This window comes from Tiliqua scincoides, chromosome 11, assembly GCF_035046505.1.
Source record: "Tiliqua scincoides isolate rTilSci1 chromosome 11, rTilSci1.hap2, whole genome shotgun sequence".
In the NCBI taxonomy this organism is placed as follows: domain Eukaryota; kingdom Metazoa; phylum Chordata; class Lepidosauria; order Squamata; family Scincidae; genus Tiliqua; species Tiliqua scincoides.
The window spans coordinates 22402849-22425245 of NC_089831.1; the positions used below are offsets into that span (position 1 = coordinate 22402849).

At 44.9% G+C, this 22397-nt stretch overlaps 1 pseudogene; it reads right to left on the reverse strand.

Moving 5' to 3' along the window:
• Nucleotides 1–18067: 18067 nt before the first annotated feature.
• Nucleotides 18068–18184, reverse strand: LOC136662631 (5S ribosomal RNA; annotated as a pseudogene).
• Nucleotides 18185–22397: the final 4213 nt, after the last annotated feature.

Below are 22397 nucleotides of genomic sequence, written 5' to 3' on the forward strand. Positions count from 1 at the left end.
GGAGGCTGTGTATTTTTGGATTTCCATTTTGACTGACTTTTTAACACATTTTTATGATCAATTTGCAAAAGGCAGGAAGTCAATGAATCCCTGTTAGGGCCACAAAGCAGTGCTGAATTCATTGGAGCTTGTGGACAATTAAAAAAACAAACACATGAAGTGAAAGAGCAGCTTTGCCGTCCAGCTCCATCCTGCAAATATAGACTTGGAAGGGAGAAGAGCTGGATTTAAACATAATGCTTAGAATTCACTTTCTGTGCCTAGGGACGGGCAGAGGTTTTCTGATAACTGAGTCAAGGTGTTGGGGGCTATCAAAACTGGCAGTCCGGAAGCAATACAACTTTCATCATTAGATCAGTCGTCAAAATTGATTTTTTTAAATGGTCATGCAGCATTTTCTTTAATCTCCTGCTGTATTGCTCATCCAGAGCTCATCTTATGAGAGCGTGTTGAACGATGACTTCCAGAAATCCACTTGGGTCATCCACAAACCTTATTAGATGCTGCATGGCAAGGCAGGTGATTTTATGTAGTGATCCTAGGTAATGATGGCTGCATGCTTGGAATTTAATATCCACTTACTGCAGTGGCATAGCTAGAGAGGGTGCAAAGCACTAAGTTTTGCAGGGAGCCTCACCTGCAAGCGGCCCCTCCCCTTCGGAGCCATTCCAGGTAGTGGGAGCAAAATGGAGATGTTCACTGCTTCTCTGGGTCATCTCTGGAATTTGCTTTCAGTTTGCTCCCACCACCTGGAATGGCTCTGAAAGGTGGGGGCTCCCTGCAAAATTTAGTGCTTTGCACCCCTCTAGCTATGCCACTGACTCACTGTATTAATTGATTCGTGGTTGTTGTCTTGTTCTTTCTGTAAAGGAATTCAGGATCCTCACTTAGCTCCCATCTCTCTCTCTCTCTCTCTCTCTCTCTCTCTCTCTCAACTTGTGAGCAACTTACCCAGTGTACCTTCTGGCAAGCTTTATGACTTAGCAGGCAGTTCAGCTTGGGTCTGCCTTTCAAGCCTGTTGGTCACAATATTAAGAACTAAAAACTTACTGTTTAAAAATGAAAATTTTAAAAAAAATGAGATTCTTGGAATTCCAAGTTTTGCACCAGTTTCCCTGGTCCACACACCCACCCTCTGGGTACAGTTGAATGAATAGTAACCTCTTGGGAAACAAGGATAAATTTTGCAGGGATCTTCGTGGGTAGAGGAGTGTGGCCCTAGACTGCGAGGGCATCAAGAAATGTTGCATCAAAGCCTGCCAAACCATGTGGGCAAGAAGGATGGTGAGGAGCTGGTGAAGCAAAGTGGACTAGGAAACATTTAGTGGCCCAGGCAGGAAGTGGGTCTGGTCTTGTTTTAGGTGAGCTTCTTGCCACTTCCTCTCAGTCATTACAGCTCATGGCCGTAGTTCAGTGGTGGAACCCCTTCTTTTCATGCAGAAGGTCCCAGCCTCAGTTTCCAGTATGTCTAATGGAAGACTTTTTGATGGCATGCCTGGGAAAGGCATCACTCGGCCTTATGCCGTGGAGAGCATCTGCCAATCAAGGGGCAGTGCTGGGCTAGATTGTACCAGTTCTCTGACTCTGTTGCAGAGGGTGCTGGTGTTGCTTTCTTGGCACCTGTGAGTTGTGTGAACTGGCTCAGAGCACCCAGTCTATGGGAACACAAGATGAGCCTCCTAAAAGGTAAACAACATTGGCGTGTTTCAGTGGAGCGTGGCGCAAAGGGATTGTGACACACTGGTGCGTAGGTGTTCTGCTGCCCCCTGCTGCATGTCAGGCAAGGAGCTTAAAATGCAAAGATCAGTTTCCATTGATGATTGGAACGTGACACGATTTGATGCACCAGTCACAGGAACGTCCTAAACTCCCAGAGGATGCAATTGGATTGGTTAAAAGTATCGATAGCTTGTCTTTCAGTTTAAACTCTCTCGAAGGTGGCTTGCAGTGCATATTGAAAAGAAAGCGAATGGATACATCAAACCAAAATAACCTAATTAATAAGACGGCCCAGGTGAAGTTCCAATCAGTTGCAGTGCTCACCCTCAGTGGAGTCCAAAAGCCCACTGTGAAGCCCTCTGCACAGTCTTGGTATGGTGACTCAGATCCAGCAAAGGAGCAACAAGGCACACTTTCCTAGAGAGGAGGCTGTCTTGGAGTCCCTGACATTGTAGACCACACAGTGAATGCGCAAGGGATGCATGAGCATCCCCAAGTGGAGCCTGAACTTGCGTTAGGTTTTCGGCACATATTAAGAAGAGCCCCACTTAATCTGGCCACAGGTCTATCTGATCCAGCTTCTTGTATCCCACAGTGGCCTACCAGATGCACACAAGACAACAGGAGACCTGAATTCTTTTGCCACTCCTTGCATCTGGCATTCAGAGATAGCCTACTTCTAGGACCAGGATGTTGCATATCCCCATCATGGCTTGTAACCTATGATGGACTTTTCTTCCAGAGATCTGTCCAATTTCTTTTTAAAGGCATCTAGGCCAGCAACCATAACCATATCCTGTGGCAAGGAGTTCCACAGATTAATGGCATGCTGGATAAAGAAGTATTTTCTTTTGTCTGTTCTAACTTTCCTAACATCCTAAGGTTTTGTGAACTATCAGTATGACCGGGGAGGGATTGTAGCTCAATAGTTGAGGACCTGCCTTGCACCCAGAATATTCTGGCCTCAATCCCTGGCAGCATCACTAGTAGGGCTGACGAAGACCCCTGCCTGAACTTGGGAAAGTCATCACTAGTGACCATAGACTGGTGGCCTGACTCAGTATAAAGCCATTTCCTGTGCACCGGTGATTATGTCAAAAAAAAAACCTCAAGTGTGCCGACAAAAGGCCAAACCATCAGGACCCTCAAACTTTTACAAAGGTTTGAATGAAAAAAAAAACACCTTTGCAAACAGTTGATATACCTAAAAAGGTTCTGACTTTTGCAGACCTGCTTGTGCTTGCCTTGATTTTGCTCACAAGCATTGAAGCAGGAGAGGTTGGTGTTTCACTCTCCCCTGTCAAATGGAGAGCATATGTAGACCATATATGTAGCGAGCAGAATTCCCTCGAATGCTCTGATTTCCTCTGTGGTCATGCAGCTCAGATCGGAGCCCCATTGCAGCTTCCGTCATGGCATTCTGGAACTTCATGAATTTTTGTCCCAGGCTGTTTTTAAATATCAAAAGCAACAGTTTTAATAGCTCCAGAAACCAACTGGGAGTCAAAGAAGTTGGAATATCTATTTATTAATTTGTATTCATTTAAGCAATTTCTGTCCAAGTTGCATATACGCAACAGGGACTAAATGTGCACACCTGTGGGCCAGGCAATAATGGGTTAAAGTCATTCTGACACAGTTGTCCATAAAAATACAGTTATAAACTGTTTGTTGACAGATGTTTCTCTCCAATTTCCTCCACCCCCACAATTCACCACGAATGTTATTTTAGGTAAAAATCAGTGGCTGCTCTAAAGATGTGTCAAAAGCACTTGGAAAATGCTATTCCTCTCTCCCTTCCTCCTTCTGTGGGCTGCTCTTCTGGGGCTTGGAAACTGCCTGGCACCAGCAGCAACTTGAATGTAGAGGAGGAAGTGGTGGAAACTTGGTGGAAGTGAGGAGGAGGAGAGTGGTATTCAGAACTGGGCTAGAGTGTCTACGGTGAAAGGAAAAGTGTCCATAGTGAAAGGAAAAGGACAAGGAAAGAGGAGACTACTGCCCATAGAGACACAGATGCAAGCTGATGAGTGAGACAGATGCCCTAAATTAGCTACTCACCAATTTGCTACCTAGCACAGCTTACTGCATGCAACAGCCAGCCTTGCCTCCAAGCTGCCTTGGAAAGAACCTCAGCACAAATGACCAGGTCGCCATCTTTGCCCCTAAAATTGGTTTCACTCTGTTTCAGGTTTGTTACGAGTGGCAGGATTTAAGGCAGGTGAAATATCTACTCTTGTGCCTTTTGCATCCTATTTGTTCTTAACCCCCCTAATTATCAAGAATCCTGCATGGCCTGGGAAACAAAAAAAACAAAACAAAACAGTGAAGCAGCCCAGCGTATGTTGCCAGGTTGCTGCTAAGAACATGCAGCGTGCCAGGAAGTGTTTTTAAATTATGTGCTCTCTCTCTGTCTTAACATTTTAATTAGCCACCATTAACTAAGCAGCACATTATTTTGAAAAAAAAAAAATATTAACCAATAAGATCAACTCTGGGAGCCATATGCTGCAAGATGGTATTACACTTTGTCGTTCTAATGCTATCTCAACAGCTTACATTGCAATGATGATGGGAGACACACACCCCACACCATTAAAACAAGTTTGCAGTCACTATTTCAAGAATACCGTTTACAACACCGCCTTGTCCGTATTCGGCAAGAAGACCAACAAGGCGGCAGACTGGTTTGAAGCCCACTCTGAGGAGCTGACACCAGTCATTGAGGAAAAGAGGAGAGCTCAAGCAGCATACAAGGCCTGTCCCAGTGAGCGCAACCTGCAGGTCCTCCGAACTGCTCGCAGCAAAGTCCAACAGACTGCCAGGAGATGTGCTAACGACTACTGGCTCCAGCTCTGTTCCGAGATACAGATAGCAGCTGACACGGGCAACATCAAGGGGATGTATGATGGTATCAAGCAGTCACTATTCTTAGCCTTTTCATCTTTACCCAGCATGTAATCAAACTGTGGAACTCCTTGCCACAGGATGTGGTGATGGTACCTGCCCTACATGCCTTTCAAAGGGGATTGGACAATTTTATGGAGGAAAATTCACAGCTTACAAGCCATGATGGGTATAAGTAACCTCCTAGTTCCAGAAGAAGGCTGTATACCAAATACAAGAGAGCAGCAACAGGATAAAGATATTTGATTGTCTTGGGTGCTTTCTGAGGCCACTGGTGGGTCACTGTGAGATAAAGGAAGATGGGCCTTGGCCTGATGCAGCTGGGTTCTTCCTATGTTCTCTGTCCCACAAATCATAATGTGCACAAGAGAACCCAAGAGTGAAGCTTTGACCTTACAGGCCCACTGGACCCGGACACACACCAGTGACATCAGTGATTGCTACAGAAGCTGAATTGATTATAAATGGGGACCAGATTTCTCCTCCTTGCAGGAGAGTCGTAATGCAATCATGTCAATAAAGAAAATGTGAGTGTTTTGAAGGAAAAAGATCACACTTTCAAGACATTTCTTGAGCATGCTGAATGTTGTGAGGTAGAAAAACAGGAATGGGTCAAGAATTACTCAAGTTTGAAAGCAAATTTTAAATTATTCTCTCCATTATAAGCATAGGAAATTAAAAGGCAAAGAAAAGGCAGACAGGTGCCACTTGACTGCAATACATTGAGGTCTCCTTGATGAACAACATCACTTCAAAATCATTAGGTTTTGATGGCAACTGGTAATTGTAGATGTTTTACGAGCTTACCTGAAGGGTCGGATTTATAGCTTGAGTTGCCTGTCGCCTATTTTTATTTTGTTCTGTCTGGTTCCCCATTAGCTCAATGAGTTCTTTTTTCCCTTAATTTTTTTTGCTCTATTTTTTGATACTGTTTTTCATAATGCAGTGCTAAAATTAATGTTTTGATGCCTTGTTTGATGTTTTTTTACGTTTTGTTATACTTTGCACTTGATTTTAAAACTTTGCAAGCTGCCTTGACCATTTGCTTCGGCATGGAAAAGGCGGGATAGAAATTTCTTTAAAAAAATAAGTAAATTTTAGACACATAGGTAGCAGTTTTGACCAACAGTTTCTTTCACTAACATTGGCTGATATACCAGCTGCACTATTCTGGGAAAAATCAGAAATTGCCACAGTCTTTTGTGCCTCAGTAACTCCCCCTCCCGGCCTGACTACTGTAATACACTCTATGTGGGGCTACCCTTGAAGAGCACCTGGACCTTAGATTGGTTTCAGAATGCTGCAGCCAGAGTGTTGTGTGAAATGGGTTGTGTTAGCGAATCATCTTGGTATAGTTCCAGCTGTGCTGTCTGTTTGCTTTCCTGCTCCATTCATGATGCTGATTCCTACCTTTAAATCCTAGGGTAGCAGTTCTCGAACTCTTTGGTCTCCAGAGCACTTTCTGCTCCTAATGATGTTGTTGGAGAGCCTCAGGGCTCCAAGGAGCACTCATTAAGTAACTCTGTCCCTAGAGGACATAAAACTTGTCTACCTGAAGGCCTGCCTTTTCCCTTATATGCCTCCTCCTGTCTGATGTAAAAGGCCACGCTCCATGGTCCTCCACTGACTGCAAATTAGTAGGCTTTCAGTACGAGGAGCTCTTATCATAGTGGCCCTGACGTAGTATTGTTCTCTTTCTAGAGAAGCTGATATGGCCATAGAGGTCATTGCTATGTATCTTCAGACACATAGCCAAGTCCTGGTATATGGCTTGAAGTTTGGATTGTGATTTGGTATTTTTTGGTCATTTGCTCCTGGGCTGTTGCTTTGTTGTTGTTGTTTTTTCATTGATGTTTTATTAAATGTTCTTGGATTGGAAGTTTCTTTGACTTATTTGTGAGAGAGACAGGATGCATAAGTTCTGATTGTTCGATTTAATTAAAAATCCCTCTTTTTCTGCGTAATCTACTGCACTCTAATATAATCCCCATCACAATAATAAGCATACTATATTGGTGTGATTATTTTTGAGTGCAATTCTGTGCAGATCTACTCAGAAGTAAGTCCTTTTGTGTTCAGTGGGGTTTAGTCTCAGGAAAGTGTGTATAGGATTGCAGCCTTAGGGCCCAATCCTATCCAATTTTCTAGCACTGGTGCAGCCGCAATGCAGCCCCAAGCTAAGGGAACAAATGTTGCCATACCTTAAGGGGACTTCTTAACAGGGATCATAATTCCTCCTGAGCATTTCACAAAAACCTGAATAATGAAGTATATATCCAGCATCTTTGGATCCACCCCTTGTTTTTTTTTCGGCAAACACCACTCTTGACCACCTAGAGTTATTGTGTTTTGGGTGGCTGCCATCTTTCTTCTGGGCAAGTAAGCAGCTAGTTTCTTGAAATATGGTCGACTTGTCCTTTACGGTTCATTATCTTCTACAAGCGCAGCCAGATAAGGAATCTACATACATACAAATAAAATTCATGTTTCCTATTATTCTGCACAATTAGATGGCCTTTGGGGATTGACAAGACGCCCGCTGCCATGCTGTAGCACTTTGGCAGCTGCAAGGTCTGATGAGTCCCAATCCTCCCTTTGATTGGGAGAGCTTTTCCATTTCTGTCTGGCATGCACGCCGGTGTCTTAGAGAGCAAACGCGAGAGGTCGTGCCAAGGTTTCACGCAGAGTGGATAACGTTTCCGTTGTTACCCACTTGATCTTGACATGGCATTAGCATGCCCAGAACAAGTTTCATCAGGCATTGCGCCATCTGACAGGCTGAGCTTACTGAAGGCACAGTACGCGTGTTGAGACTTGAGTGTTGCGATGACACGGCCCCCAGCAAAGCAGATCCAAATGCACTGAGCCTTTGGTTGAATCGTATGTCACCACGGCATAGAGAAGATGTGGTTTCTGTTAGACTGGGTGTTTCAGGTCTCATGTGAAGCTAAAGACATGAACGCATGTGCTGTGTGTTCATTCTCAGAATGGGTGGAATGTAGCCCATTCAGCCTGGTTCCTTCCATTATGAGAACAAACCAACAGGAGCATGAATGGGAGACTTGGTACACACATATATAAGACACTTTCAAAGTGGCACTCACAAAGTCACCTGTCGTGGCCATGCTGATTGATGCAGGGTTCCATGGCCACAAGCAGGCAGCGCTCCTCCTGAGTCAAAGCCCACAAGGACTGGGGCAGGGCAAAGATAGCAGAGTGGAGGCTCGGCAGATCACGTGGCCTGGTGAAACCACCTGAGAAGGTCCGGAGAGAGCCAAAATAAGGAGCAGCACATTCAAGATTACCGACGTAAAATGTGGCATATGGCCTGCTGGGGGTTGGACCCAAGCATGAACCCACTGGAACCCACTGGGTTACTATAACATCTATTCTGATTTGTTAACTGCATTTACGGCACATCTTCCTTTCATCCTAAATCTCAAGACAGCATGCGTGGGGTGCCTAGGCAGTCGCCTATCCAAACATTGTTCTGACCTAAGGATGCAAGACAGCTGTAGTGCATGCCCTCAGACTGTGCCCTGAGACCATGGCAAAAATTATTTTATGCAAGTATAAACTAGTCTTTTTTGCAGAACAGAAAGCCATCTGAAGTCAGCCTTCAAGTGGAGCCCTGCTTAAAAAAAAATGTGTAAATGAAATCAAAGAACTATGGTTTCTTGTTTTCTAGGCCTTGGTCAGTCCCTTAGCCAGTCTCTCCACTCCCAGAGAAAGTTTGCGCAAGGCCTAAAATAATCCCGTCCTTCTCTCCCACAAAATACTCCCCTTTGGTAAGGCCTATGTAGAGCCATGATTGTTTTGCATGGCACCGCAGCTGGGTCAATGGCTTATTTTGGTTTGGGAGTTATAAAAAGCCTATGTTTTGTCAATCTATCATCCTGAAGGAACAAGTCTAGAGACTTGTTAGCTGGGCTTATTTTTGTTTGGTTTCCCTTAAGAGTCCGCATTCATCAGGGTCTCTGGCATCGCTGCTCTCGCCATAAAGTCATCATGCCCCAGTTTATTTAGACATGTCTGGCTCGTTAATTGCAAAAAAAATGGCTCCAAGGTTGTGGGGGACATTGATCAGTGTCGATGAGGGATGCCTGTTTGGGGAAGTGGGGCTAAACCTTGGGGACACAACAGGATCTAGAAGGAGGAACATGAATTGGTAGCAGGTAACTGAGCTGCACCCAGAGGCTGCCCTTTGGATAAAGTCTATCGGAAGGAACCAAGGTTGTTTGTAGTCTAAGAGCACTTCACATGAGGGCTACAGTGGCTTCCTTCTAGTTCTGGTGTAGCCACGTTCAACACAGCTGATTTTTTTTTTTAAAACCTGCATATTTGCATTTTTGCTGCTACCTCACCTCAGTGATATTTTCCACCTCTGTCTTCATCCTGGCTCTCCTTAGTTGAATTTACCCATACTGCCTTTTAATTTTACCAGCTCCACCACCACATATGATTTTGTTTACAAGCATCTGCGGCTCCTTGACCGCAGTCACGGGGGATGCCACAACCAATAAGTTTAAGTATCATTGTGGACAAGGTAGGAGAAAGCACTAAAGCAGTGGTGTACGAAGAGAGTGGCCGGCCCCAGTGCCAGGCTGCAGCAGGGTGTCTGAGAGTCTGTTCCCCAAGATGGTGGCAGTGGCGGGGGTGACCCTGGCTTCAGCCGTTATTTGGCTAGCGCTGGCTGCAGCCTCCCACAAGAGAAGCAACTTTTTGTTGGCATCCTTCAGTCTCAGAAGCCTATGGTGTCACGCTCTGAATGGTGGTTCTGGAACAGAGTGTCCTCTCTAGTGCGTGAAGCCTGGGTAAAGTAGGTATTCAGGATAGGCTGTTACCCATGCAGAAAATCCCCCCTCTCCACATCGCTGAAATGGTCCAATGGAAAGGCAGAAGCCAATACGGCTGGTTCCAGTGGCGTCGCAGGAGTTGCCAGAACGTGACTGTGTTCAGCCATGAACCGCCTCAGGGACTCCGGCTCCGGATTTTGCCTCCAGGTTGACTCCTGAAGCCTTTTCCATAACTGGATGTAGCCACAAGGCAGTGGAGGTTTGGGATCAGAGTTTTCCTTCTCTCAGATGAGCTGCCTTCCCAGGCTGACGAGTCCCATCTACCCGGTGGTTGTTTAGTCGCCTCTTAAGACAAGTACAGCCAAACTGAGGGCCTATTCTTATCCCCAGCCCCCAGGGGTACTGGGGGCAACTTTATTGGTATGATTATATATATGAAGTTACAAAGTTACATATAAATATACAAGCTTACAAAGTTTGTGTGTGTATGTGTCTAGACTGGCCATTTCGACCAAAAACACTTGACTGTTGGATTCCTGCAAAACCGGAAGTCTCGTGTTTTTGCCCAAAACAGGCATACTGAGCCTTGTAGATGTAGCGTGCAGATGCATACTGCCTCTGTGAGGCTCAGAAAAGCCTCTAGAGGCAAGGGGAACATGGCAAGGAGTAATGTCAAGCCTCACTTGGCAACAGGGGTGCCTGTCTGTATCCCTGTCGCTAAGCGACCCACGACTGTAATATTCATTTCATTTCATGACTATTGCTGAAAATGATTTTTTTCATGAGGGGTGCCCAAAATGTATGGGCCCCAGGTGCCAAATGACCTTGGTACCCCACTGCACCAAAGCAACATAAATTTTTGACAATGAGCACAGAAAAACACTGAACACAGGAGGTGTTGGCTAGTCTGCATCTTAACCCTATTTCATATTGGTTGATAGTAGGGGCAGTGGAAGGAGCCAGAAATTATTTGAATCTCCTACAGCAGGTGTATCCAAAGTTTTTGGCTGGAGAGCCACATCATCTCTCTGACACTGTGTTGGGGGCCCAGGGGAAAAAAAAAGAATTAATTTACATTTAAAATTTGAATAAATTTGCATAAGTTTACATAAATGAATACATTAAAGATGAACTTATATGAATGAATGAAGGTCTTGCAATAGCTCAGGGCCTATAAAAGGTCTTGTACAAAGCAAGGCTGGCCTTTCCTTTGCTGCCTCTGCTGCATCACAGACGTGAAACAGCAAGCAGTGGAGGAAGCCCTCATCCCACAGCTCATGCGAGAGGTCAAACAGTTGCCTTCGTGCTGAGAGCAGTTGCGTCGGGCCAGTGCGGGCTCCAGCAAATCTCCGGAGGGCCAGAGGTTCATTGGAGACTGGGGGCTCCCTGAGGGCCGCATTGAGAAGCCTCGAGGGCCGCATGTGGCCCCAGGGCCGGGGTTTGGGCACCCCTGGCCTACAGCAATGGTACAAGTCAGTCTTGGGTTGCAGCCTGGAGATACCAATGCAGTGGGGGATGATGGCCGTGTAGGAAGTCACCTTCCCGCGGGACCCTCAAATTGATTTTAAAACTGCATTACAATGGAAAGAGCACATTTCATTAGCTGAAGCCTGTCGGTGTACTTGCATTAATGCTAAAAATGACTAGAGGTCGATTTTGAATCTGAATTTTAGCATCAATAAGATACTAAAAGTGAATTTGCCTTTGCTACCTAAATACACTCCACTGACTGAAATTTTCAGAGGAGGAAAAGACTTTATTACTGTGAGTGCTTTTGGTAGCTAGAATCCTATATGCCAAGCACTGGAAGAATTCCAGCATTCCAAGGTTAGAGGACTGGCACGCTGAATTGTGGGATTTGGCGAGGCTGAATAAGTTAACACCTGCAATCTGGGTTAAACAAGGCCTGTGTAAAGTTAATATTTCCAAAGAGAATTGGAAATGCTTCAGAACTTTTTAGAAAGACCAACATAAGTCGTAATTCAGGTTCATTATTGTTAGATCAGCACACAAAGTAGACCATGGTATCTTGTATTTTTTTGGGGGGGAGGGGTTTGAACGTTTTGCTTGACTTTGAATGGGACGCTGCCTTTTCTCCTATTTTTGAACAATTGAAATAAATGTAATTAAAATAAGGAAACCTGCACTGCAGTCATCCACATGGACATGCAAATGCAAGAGTCATGACTCCATGACCGAGAACTGCATGGTTTCTTTTGCTCCGTATTACAGAAGGGGAAAATGGAACAAAGGAATTCTGCCTCCAGTGGCAGGCCTGTGTTTCTTGTAAGGCATATATCTATCCTTAGTATTGCTTGTGAAAACACCCTTTTGACACCTCAACTTGCTAAGGGCCCAAAGTCTGTCTTCTAAAAGTCATGCAGCTGAAGTATATGGCGACACCTGCTGGCTACTTGATGTATTGCACTAAACCAACAGCATGGCAGGACATGGACAGGACTTGGTAACCGGGAGGCATCTTGCAAGGCTGGTTTTAACTTTTCCTTTGGGAGGAAGTGTAAATGTGGCTGTGTCTTTGTTTTTTTTCTGCTGGAACTCTTGTCTGTGGTGCAAGTTGTCCACATCTCACTTCCTTTTGAAAACTGGTGCCCCAGCCTGCCATATGGGGAACTGCCCAAGGGGAGAACAGATTTTGATGGTCAACTCTCTTTTGTTTACACAGGCCATGCTGCTGAGACCTGACCTGAAGCACAAACCCATGATTGCATCTAGAACACAACTGACACTGGTTTTTCGACACCAGCTGACACAGTGTCCCCCAGGTAGGAGAGCAGTGCAGTGCTCAGATTGTGGGGACAAAGGTATGTATTCCTTAGTGAAATACAGAAACTCTCCCTTGAATTTAGTCATGCGTTCCAAAAACAGCAGCTAAGTATCACCGAAGATGGTGAGAGCAGTCCTCCTTGGACATTCTCCTGTAATTCCAGAATTGGGTTGTCGGAACGTACCTTCCATAAGAAGAACCCTGCTGGAGCAGGTCAAAGGCTAATCTTATCTGGCTATTTAGAAGGTCAAAACTGCTACCTATGTGTCCAAAATCAGAACAGGATTTAAAGGCAAGCTCAAGCTATAAATCTGACCATTCAGGTAGGCTGGCAAAACATCTCATTCTACAGTTATCAGTTGCCATCAAAGCCTAATGACTTTGAAGTGATATTGTTCATCAAGGAGACCTTCTCTATGTACTGCAACCAAGTGGCACCTGCCTGTCTTTTCTTTGCCTTTTAATTTCTTATCCTTATAATGGAGAGTATAATTTAAAATTTGCTTTCAAACTTGAGTAATTCTTGACCCACTCCTGTTTTTTTACCTCACAACATTCAGCATGATCAAGAAATGTCTTGAAAGTGTGATCCTTTTCCTTCAAAACACTCATATTTACATTATTGACACGATTGCATTACAACTCTCCTGCAAGGAGGAGAAATCTGGTCCCCATTTATAATCAATTCGGCTTCTGTAGCAATCATTGATGTCAATGGTGTGTGTCCGGGTCCAGTAGACCTGTAAGGTCAAAGCTTCACTCTTGGGTTCTCTTGTGCACATTATGATTTGTGGGACAGAGAACATAAGAAGAGCCCAGCTGCATCAGGCCAAAGGCCCATCTTCCTGTATCTCACAGTGACCCACCAGTGGCCTCAGAAAGCACCCAAGACAATCAAATATCTTTATCCTGTTGCTGCTCTCTTATATTTGGTATACAGCCTTCTTCTAGAACCAGGAGGTTGCTTATACCCATCATGGCTTGTAAGCTGTGGATTTTCTTCCATAAAATTGTCCAATTTCCTTTTATAGGCATTTAGGGCAGGTACCATCACCACATCCTGTGGCAAGGAGTTCCGCATGCAAGGTAAAGATGAAAAGGCTAAGAATAGTGACTGCAAACTTGTGTTAATGGTGTGGGGCGTGTGTCTCCCATCATCATTGCAATGTAAGCTGTTGAGATAGCATTAGAACAACAAAGTGTAATACCATCTTGCAGCATATGGCTCCCAGAGTTGATCTTATTGGTTAATATTTTTTTTTTTCAAAATAATGTGCTGCTTAGTTAATGGTGGCTAATTAAAATGTTAAGACAGAGAGAGAGCACATAATTTAAAAACACTTCCTGGCACGCTGCATGTTCTTAGCAGCAACCTGCCAACATACGCTGGGCTGCTTCACTGTTTTGTTTTGTTTTTTTGTTTCCCAGGCCATGCAGGATTCTTGATAATTAGGAGGGTTAAGAACAAATAGGATGCAAAAGGCACAAGAGTAGATATTTCACCTGCCTTAAATCCTGCCACTCGTAACAAACCTGAAACAGAGTGAAACCAATTTTAGGGGCAAAGATGGCGACCTGGTCATTTGTGCTGAGGTTCTTTCCAAGGCAGCTTGGAGGCAAGGCTGGCTGTTGCATGCAGTAAGCTGTGCTAGGTAGCAAATTGGTGAGTAGCTAATTTAGGGCATCTGTCTCACTCATCAGCTTGCATCTGTGTCTCTATGGGCAGTAGTCTCCTCTTTCCTTGTCCTTTTCCTTTCACTATGGACACTTTTCCTTTCACCGTAGACACTCTAGCCCAGTTCTGAATACCACTCTCCTCCTCCTCACTTCCACCAAGTTTCCACCACTTCCTCCTCTACATTCAAGTTGCTGCTGGTGCCAGGCAGTTTCCAAGCCCCAGAAGAGCAGCCCACAGAAGGAGGAAGGGAGAGAGGAATAGCATTTTCCAAGTGCTTTTGACACATCTTTAGAGCAGCCACTGAATTGTGGGGGTGGAGGAAATTGGAGAGAAACATCTGTCGACAAACAGTTTATAACTGTATTTTTATGGACAACTGTGTCAGAATGACTTTAACCCATTATTGCCTGGCCCACAGGTGTGCACATTTAGTCCCTGTTGCGTTTATGCAGTTCCAGTGGGCCTGTAAGTTCAAAACTTCACTCTTGGGTGGTTTTCTTGTGTACATTATGATTTGTGAGACAGAGAACATAAGAAGAGCCCTGCTGGATCAGGCCAAAGGTCCATCTAGTCTGGCTTCCTGTATCTCACAATGGCCCACCAGATGCCTCAGGGAACACACAAGACAACAAGATCCCTGTATGCTGTTGCCACTTTCTTGCATCTGGCATGCAGATATAGCCTACTTCTATAACCAGGAGATTGCATATACCCACCATGGCTTGTAAACTGCAATGGAATTTTTCTCTATAAAATTGTCCAATTCCCTTTTAAAGGCATCTGGAGCAGACACCATCACCACATCCTGAGGCAGGGAGTTCCACAGGTTGATGACATGCTAGATAAACAAATATTTTCTTTTGTCTGTACTGTTCTTTTGTCTGATGCTCAATTTTAGTGAACGTCCCCTGGTTCCATAATGCTACAGAGCTGCGTGCTTGAAGGATAGCACCTCTGCTTATTTATTATTTGCCTTTTGGAAATAAAAAAAATAGACTAGATCTCAGCTGACGTGTGAACTTATGAGACATTTCGGCTTATGTACGGAGAGACAGTTTTTGGTTATGTGGGATCTTTGGCCCTGTAGAACTTTAAAGGTTGCACCTTCTGTTGGGCATGGAAACAAATGTGCACTGTAAGTGCTTGGTGCAGAACAGACTGAGGGTCCAGTCCTATCCAGCTTTCCAGTGCTGATGCAGCAAAGCCAATGGGGCATGTGCTGCATCCTGCATTGGGGGGAAGTCATGGAGGCTTTTCAAGGTAAGGGAAGGTTTGTTTCCTTATCTCAGGGCTACACTGTGGCTGCATTGGCACTGGAAAGTTCAATAGGATTGGGCCCTGAATATAAATATGAATGTGCCAGCTTGCTGCGGCCTTCATTGAATGGCCTACTCTTAAGTATCTTTGCCTTCAGGGGTAAGGTGGGCGACAGCAGGCAAATCTCCTTGATGGCACACGAGGGTTGTCTTGTGGATTGTTTCATCTCCATTTGTGATCTGTCTTGGAGGCCTTTTGAGATGAGTGGAAAGGCAAGGTAAAAAAATATTTTTATAATCAGCATCCGAGAATGCTAGGCAATGTATTGAAGTAGGCCAGTAACTCCTTATTAACATCTAAATAGCTGAAATTGATTGATTGATGGATTGATTGATTGAAAATTTCTTAAGAGAAGGCCCTTGCCCTTTACAAAGTGGATTCCTTTGCCTCCCATCTCCACCAAACAGGCATCCAGTGCCTTCCCTGGGAAGAAGCAGGTCAGCTTCTTCCAGGAACCCCTTTCCATTTCATTCTGAAACAAAATCTCTAATGTTGTTGAAGATCTAGGCAAGATCTAGATCTAATGAAGGAAGATCTAATCCTTCCGTCTCACATTGAAGGAGCATGTAAACTTCTCTTACCTCACACCCCCTTCAGTCATGTTGCTCATCCTCTGACCCCCATCTGCTTGCATAAAATGAACCTCACTTGCTATAGGGGGCAGGAGGAAAAGATAAGTGATCAGACAGAGATAGGAAGAGGGTGAAAAAAGCCATGGCTACATCTCCCTTTGGGCTGCCACCACCATCCAGAGACATCAGAACGGTGGTTGTATTGCTCAATATTCCTCTGTTGTTAGAGCTGCCATACTACCCCGTGTTGCAGTATGGTAGCCCTATCGATAGAGGAACCACAGTTTTGATATGACTACTGAAGTGTCAATGGATGGTGATGCCACCCACATCCCTAGGCCTCCTTCAACATCTATTTCAGGTGAATTTGGAGGACTAGGCATCTGAGGAATTTTTAAGGAAGCAAAGAGTTCAGATAGAATTCGCGACTTTAGCCTGAAATGCCCCAACCTGTCCCCTTTAATGTCCCCTCACAGTGCTTTGATGTGGCTCTTGGCTGAAATCTTCCCCCGTTTGGCTACTGTAGTGTCAAAGCTTGCCACCACCTCCTAGACTCGTATGGTTGAACAGCGTCGGGGAGATGCTCCATCTTGTCCTGAGCTAATACGATGCTTATCTTGAATGCCGAAGCCAAGACGGAAAGAGGTTTTCATGCAAATGAAGCATCCTGCAGCCTTTGCCAACTATTGATTAGGTATCTGATTTGCTTTCCCCTGATAATAGGCCATAAAAAATAAGCCAATAAGGTGAGGAGAACAAAAACCTGTCACGATCTTTCGATGCAACTGGGGAGCCAATGGAGAGGAGAAGCTGCATGATTGGTTGAAACAAATGCAAAGGGGGGAGGGAGGGAGGGAATCTATCTTAGCTACAGCAGATAACAACCTTCTCTCCCCCCATCTCCCTGTGTCCCCAGCTCAGCTGTGCCAGAAGTTTCCTTGCTCCTATTCCTTAATATTTTGAGTTGTGCTGGATCTCAAATGGAATGTGGTTTTAAAGGGAGGACCGGCTTCCTTAAGCAAGTCCCCACTGGCTCTGTAAAGATTGGGGCACGTGAGGATATTTCCTCTTCCTCTTCCTCCTCCTCCAAAAATAATTTCATCTTCAGGTAGATTAAATGGCTCCTCTTTTAAGCTCTTAACCGCTCCCTGTGGGCAATACTGACTGAAAATTAATACCAGCTTTATTTATCACGGTCTTTAATAAGTTCTGGGGCAGATGGAAACATTGAAACGTGTTCCCAACACTTATATAGGTTTATTGTATTGGTGATATTTATTTGTCACGAAGGGAATGCATGCTGTATCTGGTTGCATCCTTTCCCAGAAGCCATTGAATGTTCCCCTTCCCTCTGCTGCCATGTTTGCACCTGTAGTTTAAGCGTCCCTCCTCCACCCACTCCATTCCCAGTCCACTGAAGCATATCCCATGGGAGATGTGAGTTCTTGCTCAGCTCTCATAGGACAACTTCCCAGTGGACTGTGTGTTCATGAGATCCAAGAGACGGATGGAGTCCCACCTAGTGCTGAAATCATCAGTATAGGTACCAGGAGTCCTGAGCTAGGGACAGCTCTCTGGAGATCACATGCCGCCATGGAAAAGATTTGTTCCTTGGTTGTGACCTGCCTGATTTTAGCAGGCAGGTGGAACTCGGAGATGGGCCTCACTAGGTGATCTGACAGCATGGGCAGGTTCATGCTTTCATTTGACATTCATAAACTTTTGGAGAAAGACCTTGGTCCCAGTTCAGTTCTAGGTCATGTGCCAGAATTAGTGACCTGGAAAGGACTTCCCATTGTGATCTATACTGAAAGACCCAGATGACTTCTGTCCAGGTCTACCTTTTAAGTGCTGTAGTGCAGAGTTGCAGCCATCCTTTGCATGCTTCTAAAGAGAACATTGGAAACCCTTCGTATTATTATTTTTTGAATGATTCTAATATGTCTGTTATTAATCTTACACAGTATTCCGGGATGCTACTGAAAATCCTCAGAAAGGCTTACTCAAGCGTGAAATGATAGCAGAACTCCCCACAGCTTGGCTTCGTGTCCCATGTGCAGTTGCTCTGTGCCAAAGCAACACCCACTGTTAAGAGGTAAAATTCATGTCTGGAGTTGTGAATGTTTAATGCAAAATGTTTCTCCCCATTTTGGCAAAACCTTGGCAATTGCTGTGGCTTTGACCGCATATGTACGAAACGTGGGCTTTGTAGTTGATGTGGCTGTATCTTAGCCATTTTGAAATGTACTTTTTGCTCTATGGTTGGCAACCTTCAGTCTCGAAAGACTATGGTATAAGCCTACAGCACCTGGTATTCCCAGGCGGTCTCCCATCCAAGTACTAACCAGGCCTGACCCTGCTTAGCTTCCAAGATCAGATGAGATTGGGCATGTACAGGGTAACAGTTGCTGTCATGCTCTGATGGAAAGATGTAGCAATGTCCCCATTCTTGGATACAGTAGTAATTGGGGTGTCTTCTGTGCTTCCCACATTTCAGCTTTCTGGGTCATGTGGAAGCACCCCCTGTGACTCCGTCCCAAGCAAGCCACATGACATAATTGGAACACCCCCCCCCCCTGTATATACAAAGTGTATATATGTCCTTTTGCCTTCCTTCTTTTTGCATCTCCTTCCCCAGAAGTGCTCGGGTTGTTTGTTGGCCTGGAGAGGTCAGATTAAAAATAGGCTTAGCTGCAGTGGTGGAATGCAAGCGAGCCCCTGCTATTTTTAATTAAGAAGTGGTGACAGCTGACTTAATTCCCTGAATCGGCAGTTAAGGGCTTCCTGACCTCAACATTATTGGATATTGTCTGAAGAACAAGGATTGGTCCCAGCGGTGCTGCTGTCATAGCCTCTGTCTAGACAGATGCAGGGAGGACAAAACATGTGCTGGTTATCAGCATGCAAATTACCAGGCCAAGAAATGTGGCTGCTTATAGGATTCGGAGCAAGCAGGTGAGATGAGATTTCCAGGAAGGGACCAGAAAATGCCTGCATTCACTTAGCACTTAGTATTTGAGTCCACCTAAATTGCTTCCCTCCCCAGTTCCTCTGTGTCAATCATTTTCACGCTGGTCATATTTTGCTTGGATTCTGAATGCAATGGGAAATTTGAAAGCACCAGTGTCTTTTCTCCACCTGTAAGAGCTAAGCACCCCAGTCCAGTCAGCGAGTTATGTCCAGATGGAATGTGTGGCTTGGACTGATTGAAGAGACCTGAATTCAGATCCTAGCTCAGCTTTGGATCTTACTGGTTGGTCTCGGTGCCTTCTCTCTCAAACTGGCCTCCATACAGGGTTGGTGTGAGGATAAAATGGGATGGGATCCCGTATGCTGCTCTGAGCTCCTTAGAAGAGGAGTAGGATGCACATATGATGCACATCAAATAATCACTTCTGAACAGAATTAATTTTGGTAAAGTTTTCACAACTCTTGAGGGAGGGCTCAAGGATTAGGGTGGAATTGGGAAAAGGTGAGATGGTACTGGAGTTGTTATACAGGAAGTGAATTCTGGTGGAATTCAAGTTAGTCAAGGACTATGGTATGTTGCCATGGTTAGAGTGTAAGATCAAGATTGGAGAGACGCAGGTGCAAATCCTTCCTCAACTCACTGGGTGAACTTGGGCTAGCCATTGTCTCTCAGCCTAATCTATCTCTCGAATTTATCCACACGCACAGTATTTGTATATTGTGTTCTCAGTACGCAAAGGGCTTCGCATGGTTGATGTTGACCTTCCATCAACCCTGTAAGGTAAGTATTATTGTCCCTACATTGCAGCTGAGGAAGGCTGAGAGGGAGTGGCCATCCAGGTCATCTAGTAAGTTTATGGAAGAGACGACATTTGAACTGGGGAAGTTGTGATTCACAGCTTAGTCTCTTTGCCACTACCCTAAATAAACCTCTTTACAATAGGACAAGGGTTCCTAAAGTGTGTGTTGCAATGCCTTCTGGCATTTTGGCACACACACACAGGAAGACTGCCAGATAACCCTGGTCACCCCTCCTATCTGTTCCCTCTGGGTGTCGCCATTTTGGATCTCATGAAACATTTCAAGATCCAAATCTCATAAGATTTGGGCACTATCATCTTCAGTCTCAAGAGATTTTGCGAGATTAAAGATAGTGGCACCCGGCTCAGCCAGGAAGAAGGGGCTACAGGGGTCATCACGACCTAGGTAAGTTTGGGAACCATTCCGGTAGGGTGAAAGGCCCAATTGCAGTTAGAGCAAGCATGGCTATGACTCACTCTCATAAGAACATAAGAACAGCCCCACTGGATCAGGCCATAGGCCCATCTAGTCCAGCTTCCTGTATCTCACAGCGGCCCACCAAATGCCCCAGGGAGTGCACCAGATAGCAAGAGACCTGCAAGGCCTCCTGGGAATTGTAGTTAAGAACATAAGAACAGCCCCACTGAATCAGGCCATAGGCCCATCTAGTCCAGCTTCCTGTATCTCACAGCGGCCCACCAAATGCCCCAGGGAGCACACCAGATCACAAGGGACCTCATCCTGGTGCCCTCCCTTGCATCTGGCATTCTGACATAACCCATTTCTAAAATCAGGAGGTTGCGCATACACATCATGGCTTGTAACTCGTAATGGATTTTTCCTCCATTCTCTCAAAAGATGGAGAATGGAAAAACCACAGTAAGGTATTTTACTTAGCCACTGAAAATGGCTCAATTTACTTCTGGTAGTAAAGCAGCTTTTTTGAGCCCAAATCTGATAGTGGCTCTGTGGCAGAGGACTTTTCAGTCACTGTAAATGGAGACACCTGGGACTGAACCCAGGATGTTGAGTCAGAGCATGTTCTCTCCTGCTGAGCTGTGGTCCTTCCTGTGTACATGGAAGAGAGAGGTTTGAGCCATAGCTGCAATAGCTCCATGTTAAAAATGAGAAAAAGTTGGAGAGAGGAAGCTAAAGGGTTACTTTTTTCCTCCTTCCAACCATGCATAGCCAGAAAAAAATTTAAATAACAACAAAAGCCCCTTCTCTGTTCACTTCCTCAAAATTTTTGTTGCCACTCCGGAGTCAAAACCTGCTGCAGTCAAAACCTACTACCTCCTCACCTTTGTGTCAGCAGCGAGATTTCTAGATTGGAAAAAAACCTTTGTTTTCTAGCCTAATTAAGCTCTGATGACTTCAGCTATATTTGCCACTTCTGATTAAGGCCATGATACTAATTAAACTCTTGAATGATTAAAAATGCAAATTGCCATGGCCCCATTCCACATCAGACCTCGGTTTTCATGCTTGGGGACAGAAGAGGGAGTATTTGGTAGTCTCTAGTGAAGGTAACAGTCCTTTGTTTAAGAAAAAGAAGAAGTAAAAAAGAAATCCTCTTTATGTAACAGCATCTGGGGGTAGATGTTCTGCATACCCTGCAGTCAGAAAATTACGTTTGATTAAATCGAGTGTGTGCGGATAAACGCGATTGGGTGTGAGCTCTGTCACTTCAAGAAGGATAAGGCTTCTGTCTAGCCAGAGTAAGAAACTGCACACATTGCATAAGAGAATAAGGATAAGGATAAGAGAATAAGGTCTGAAGTGGAATGGAACTCCCTCGAAAATGTTTGACTACCTTGCATCTGAACTCTCCTAGGATCCCTCAAAAGGATGTTTTGTCTAAGGAGAACCTCTCCTGCCCCAAAGCCAGGATGGTCCTGGGGTTGGATTTGGAAGATTCAGGTTCAAATCCCCACTCAGCTATGAAGGTTCCTCGGTAAACTTGGGCCAGTCACCATCTCTTGGCCTCATCTATCTCACAAAAGAGAGGAACTGTGTATCACCACCCTGAGCTCCTTTGGAGGTAGGGCGGTGTAAAAATGTGAAAAATAAACTAAAGAAATAAATCAGTTTTGAATTGCACTTTAGGCAAATACTGGTGGCAACTTCAGGTGATTTACAGCGCAATCCTATCCAACTTTCGAGCACTAGCATAGTTGTGTCAGTGGGGCATGTGCTACATCCTGCAGTTGGGGGGCAGTCTTGGAGGCATCCTCAAGCTAAGGCAATGTTTGTTCCCTTACCTTGGAGTTGCATTGCCCTTATGTCAGTGCTGGAAAGTGGATTCGGATTGCACCCTTAGTCCCAACAAGTTTCTGCTCTCCAGGAAATCCAGATTTAACTCTAAGCTTCCACTACTTCAAGCTTCAGTGACGTACCCTTTTTCTTAAGATGAGCATCTGATGAATCGCACTTGTGGGCTGTTGATGGTTGGCAACCTTCAGTCTCGAAAGACCATGGTATAAGCCTATAGCACCCGGTATTCCCAGGCGGTCTCCCATCCAAGTACTAACCACGCCTGAACCTGCTTAGCTTCCAAGATCAGACAAGATCAGGCATCTGCAGGGTAACAGTTGCTGCTATGCCCAACTTTTTAAAACTTGTTCATATTGTTTTGGACTCTTATGGCTTCTAGATACTCAGCTTTATTTGACAAGGGCCATTCTGGACACCTGGCAAGCTCTAAACCATTGGTACTAAAAAACCAATGGCAAAAAGCATTTTTGACACGTGGAATGCCACCAGTGGGTTGGGGACAGGCTGAGCATCCCTAAAGCTAGCTGTGGAAGGTATAAATTCCAGCTTAGGCTCATAAGTATTAATAGCTGAACCTGCAG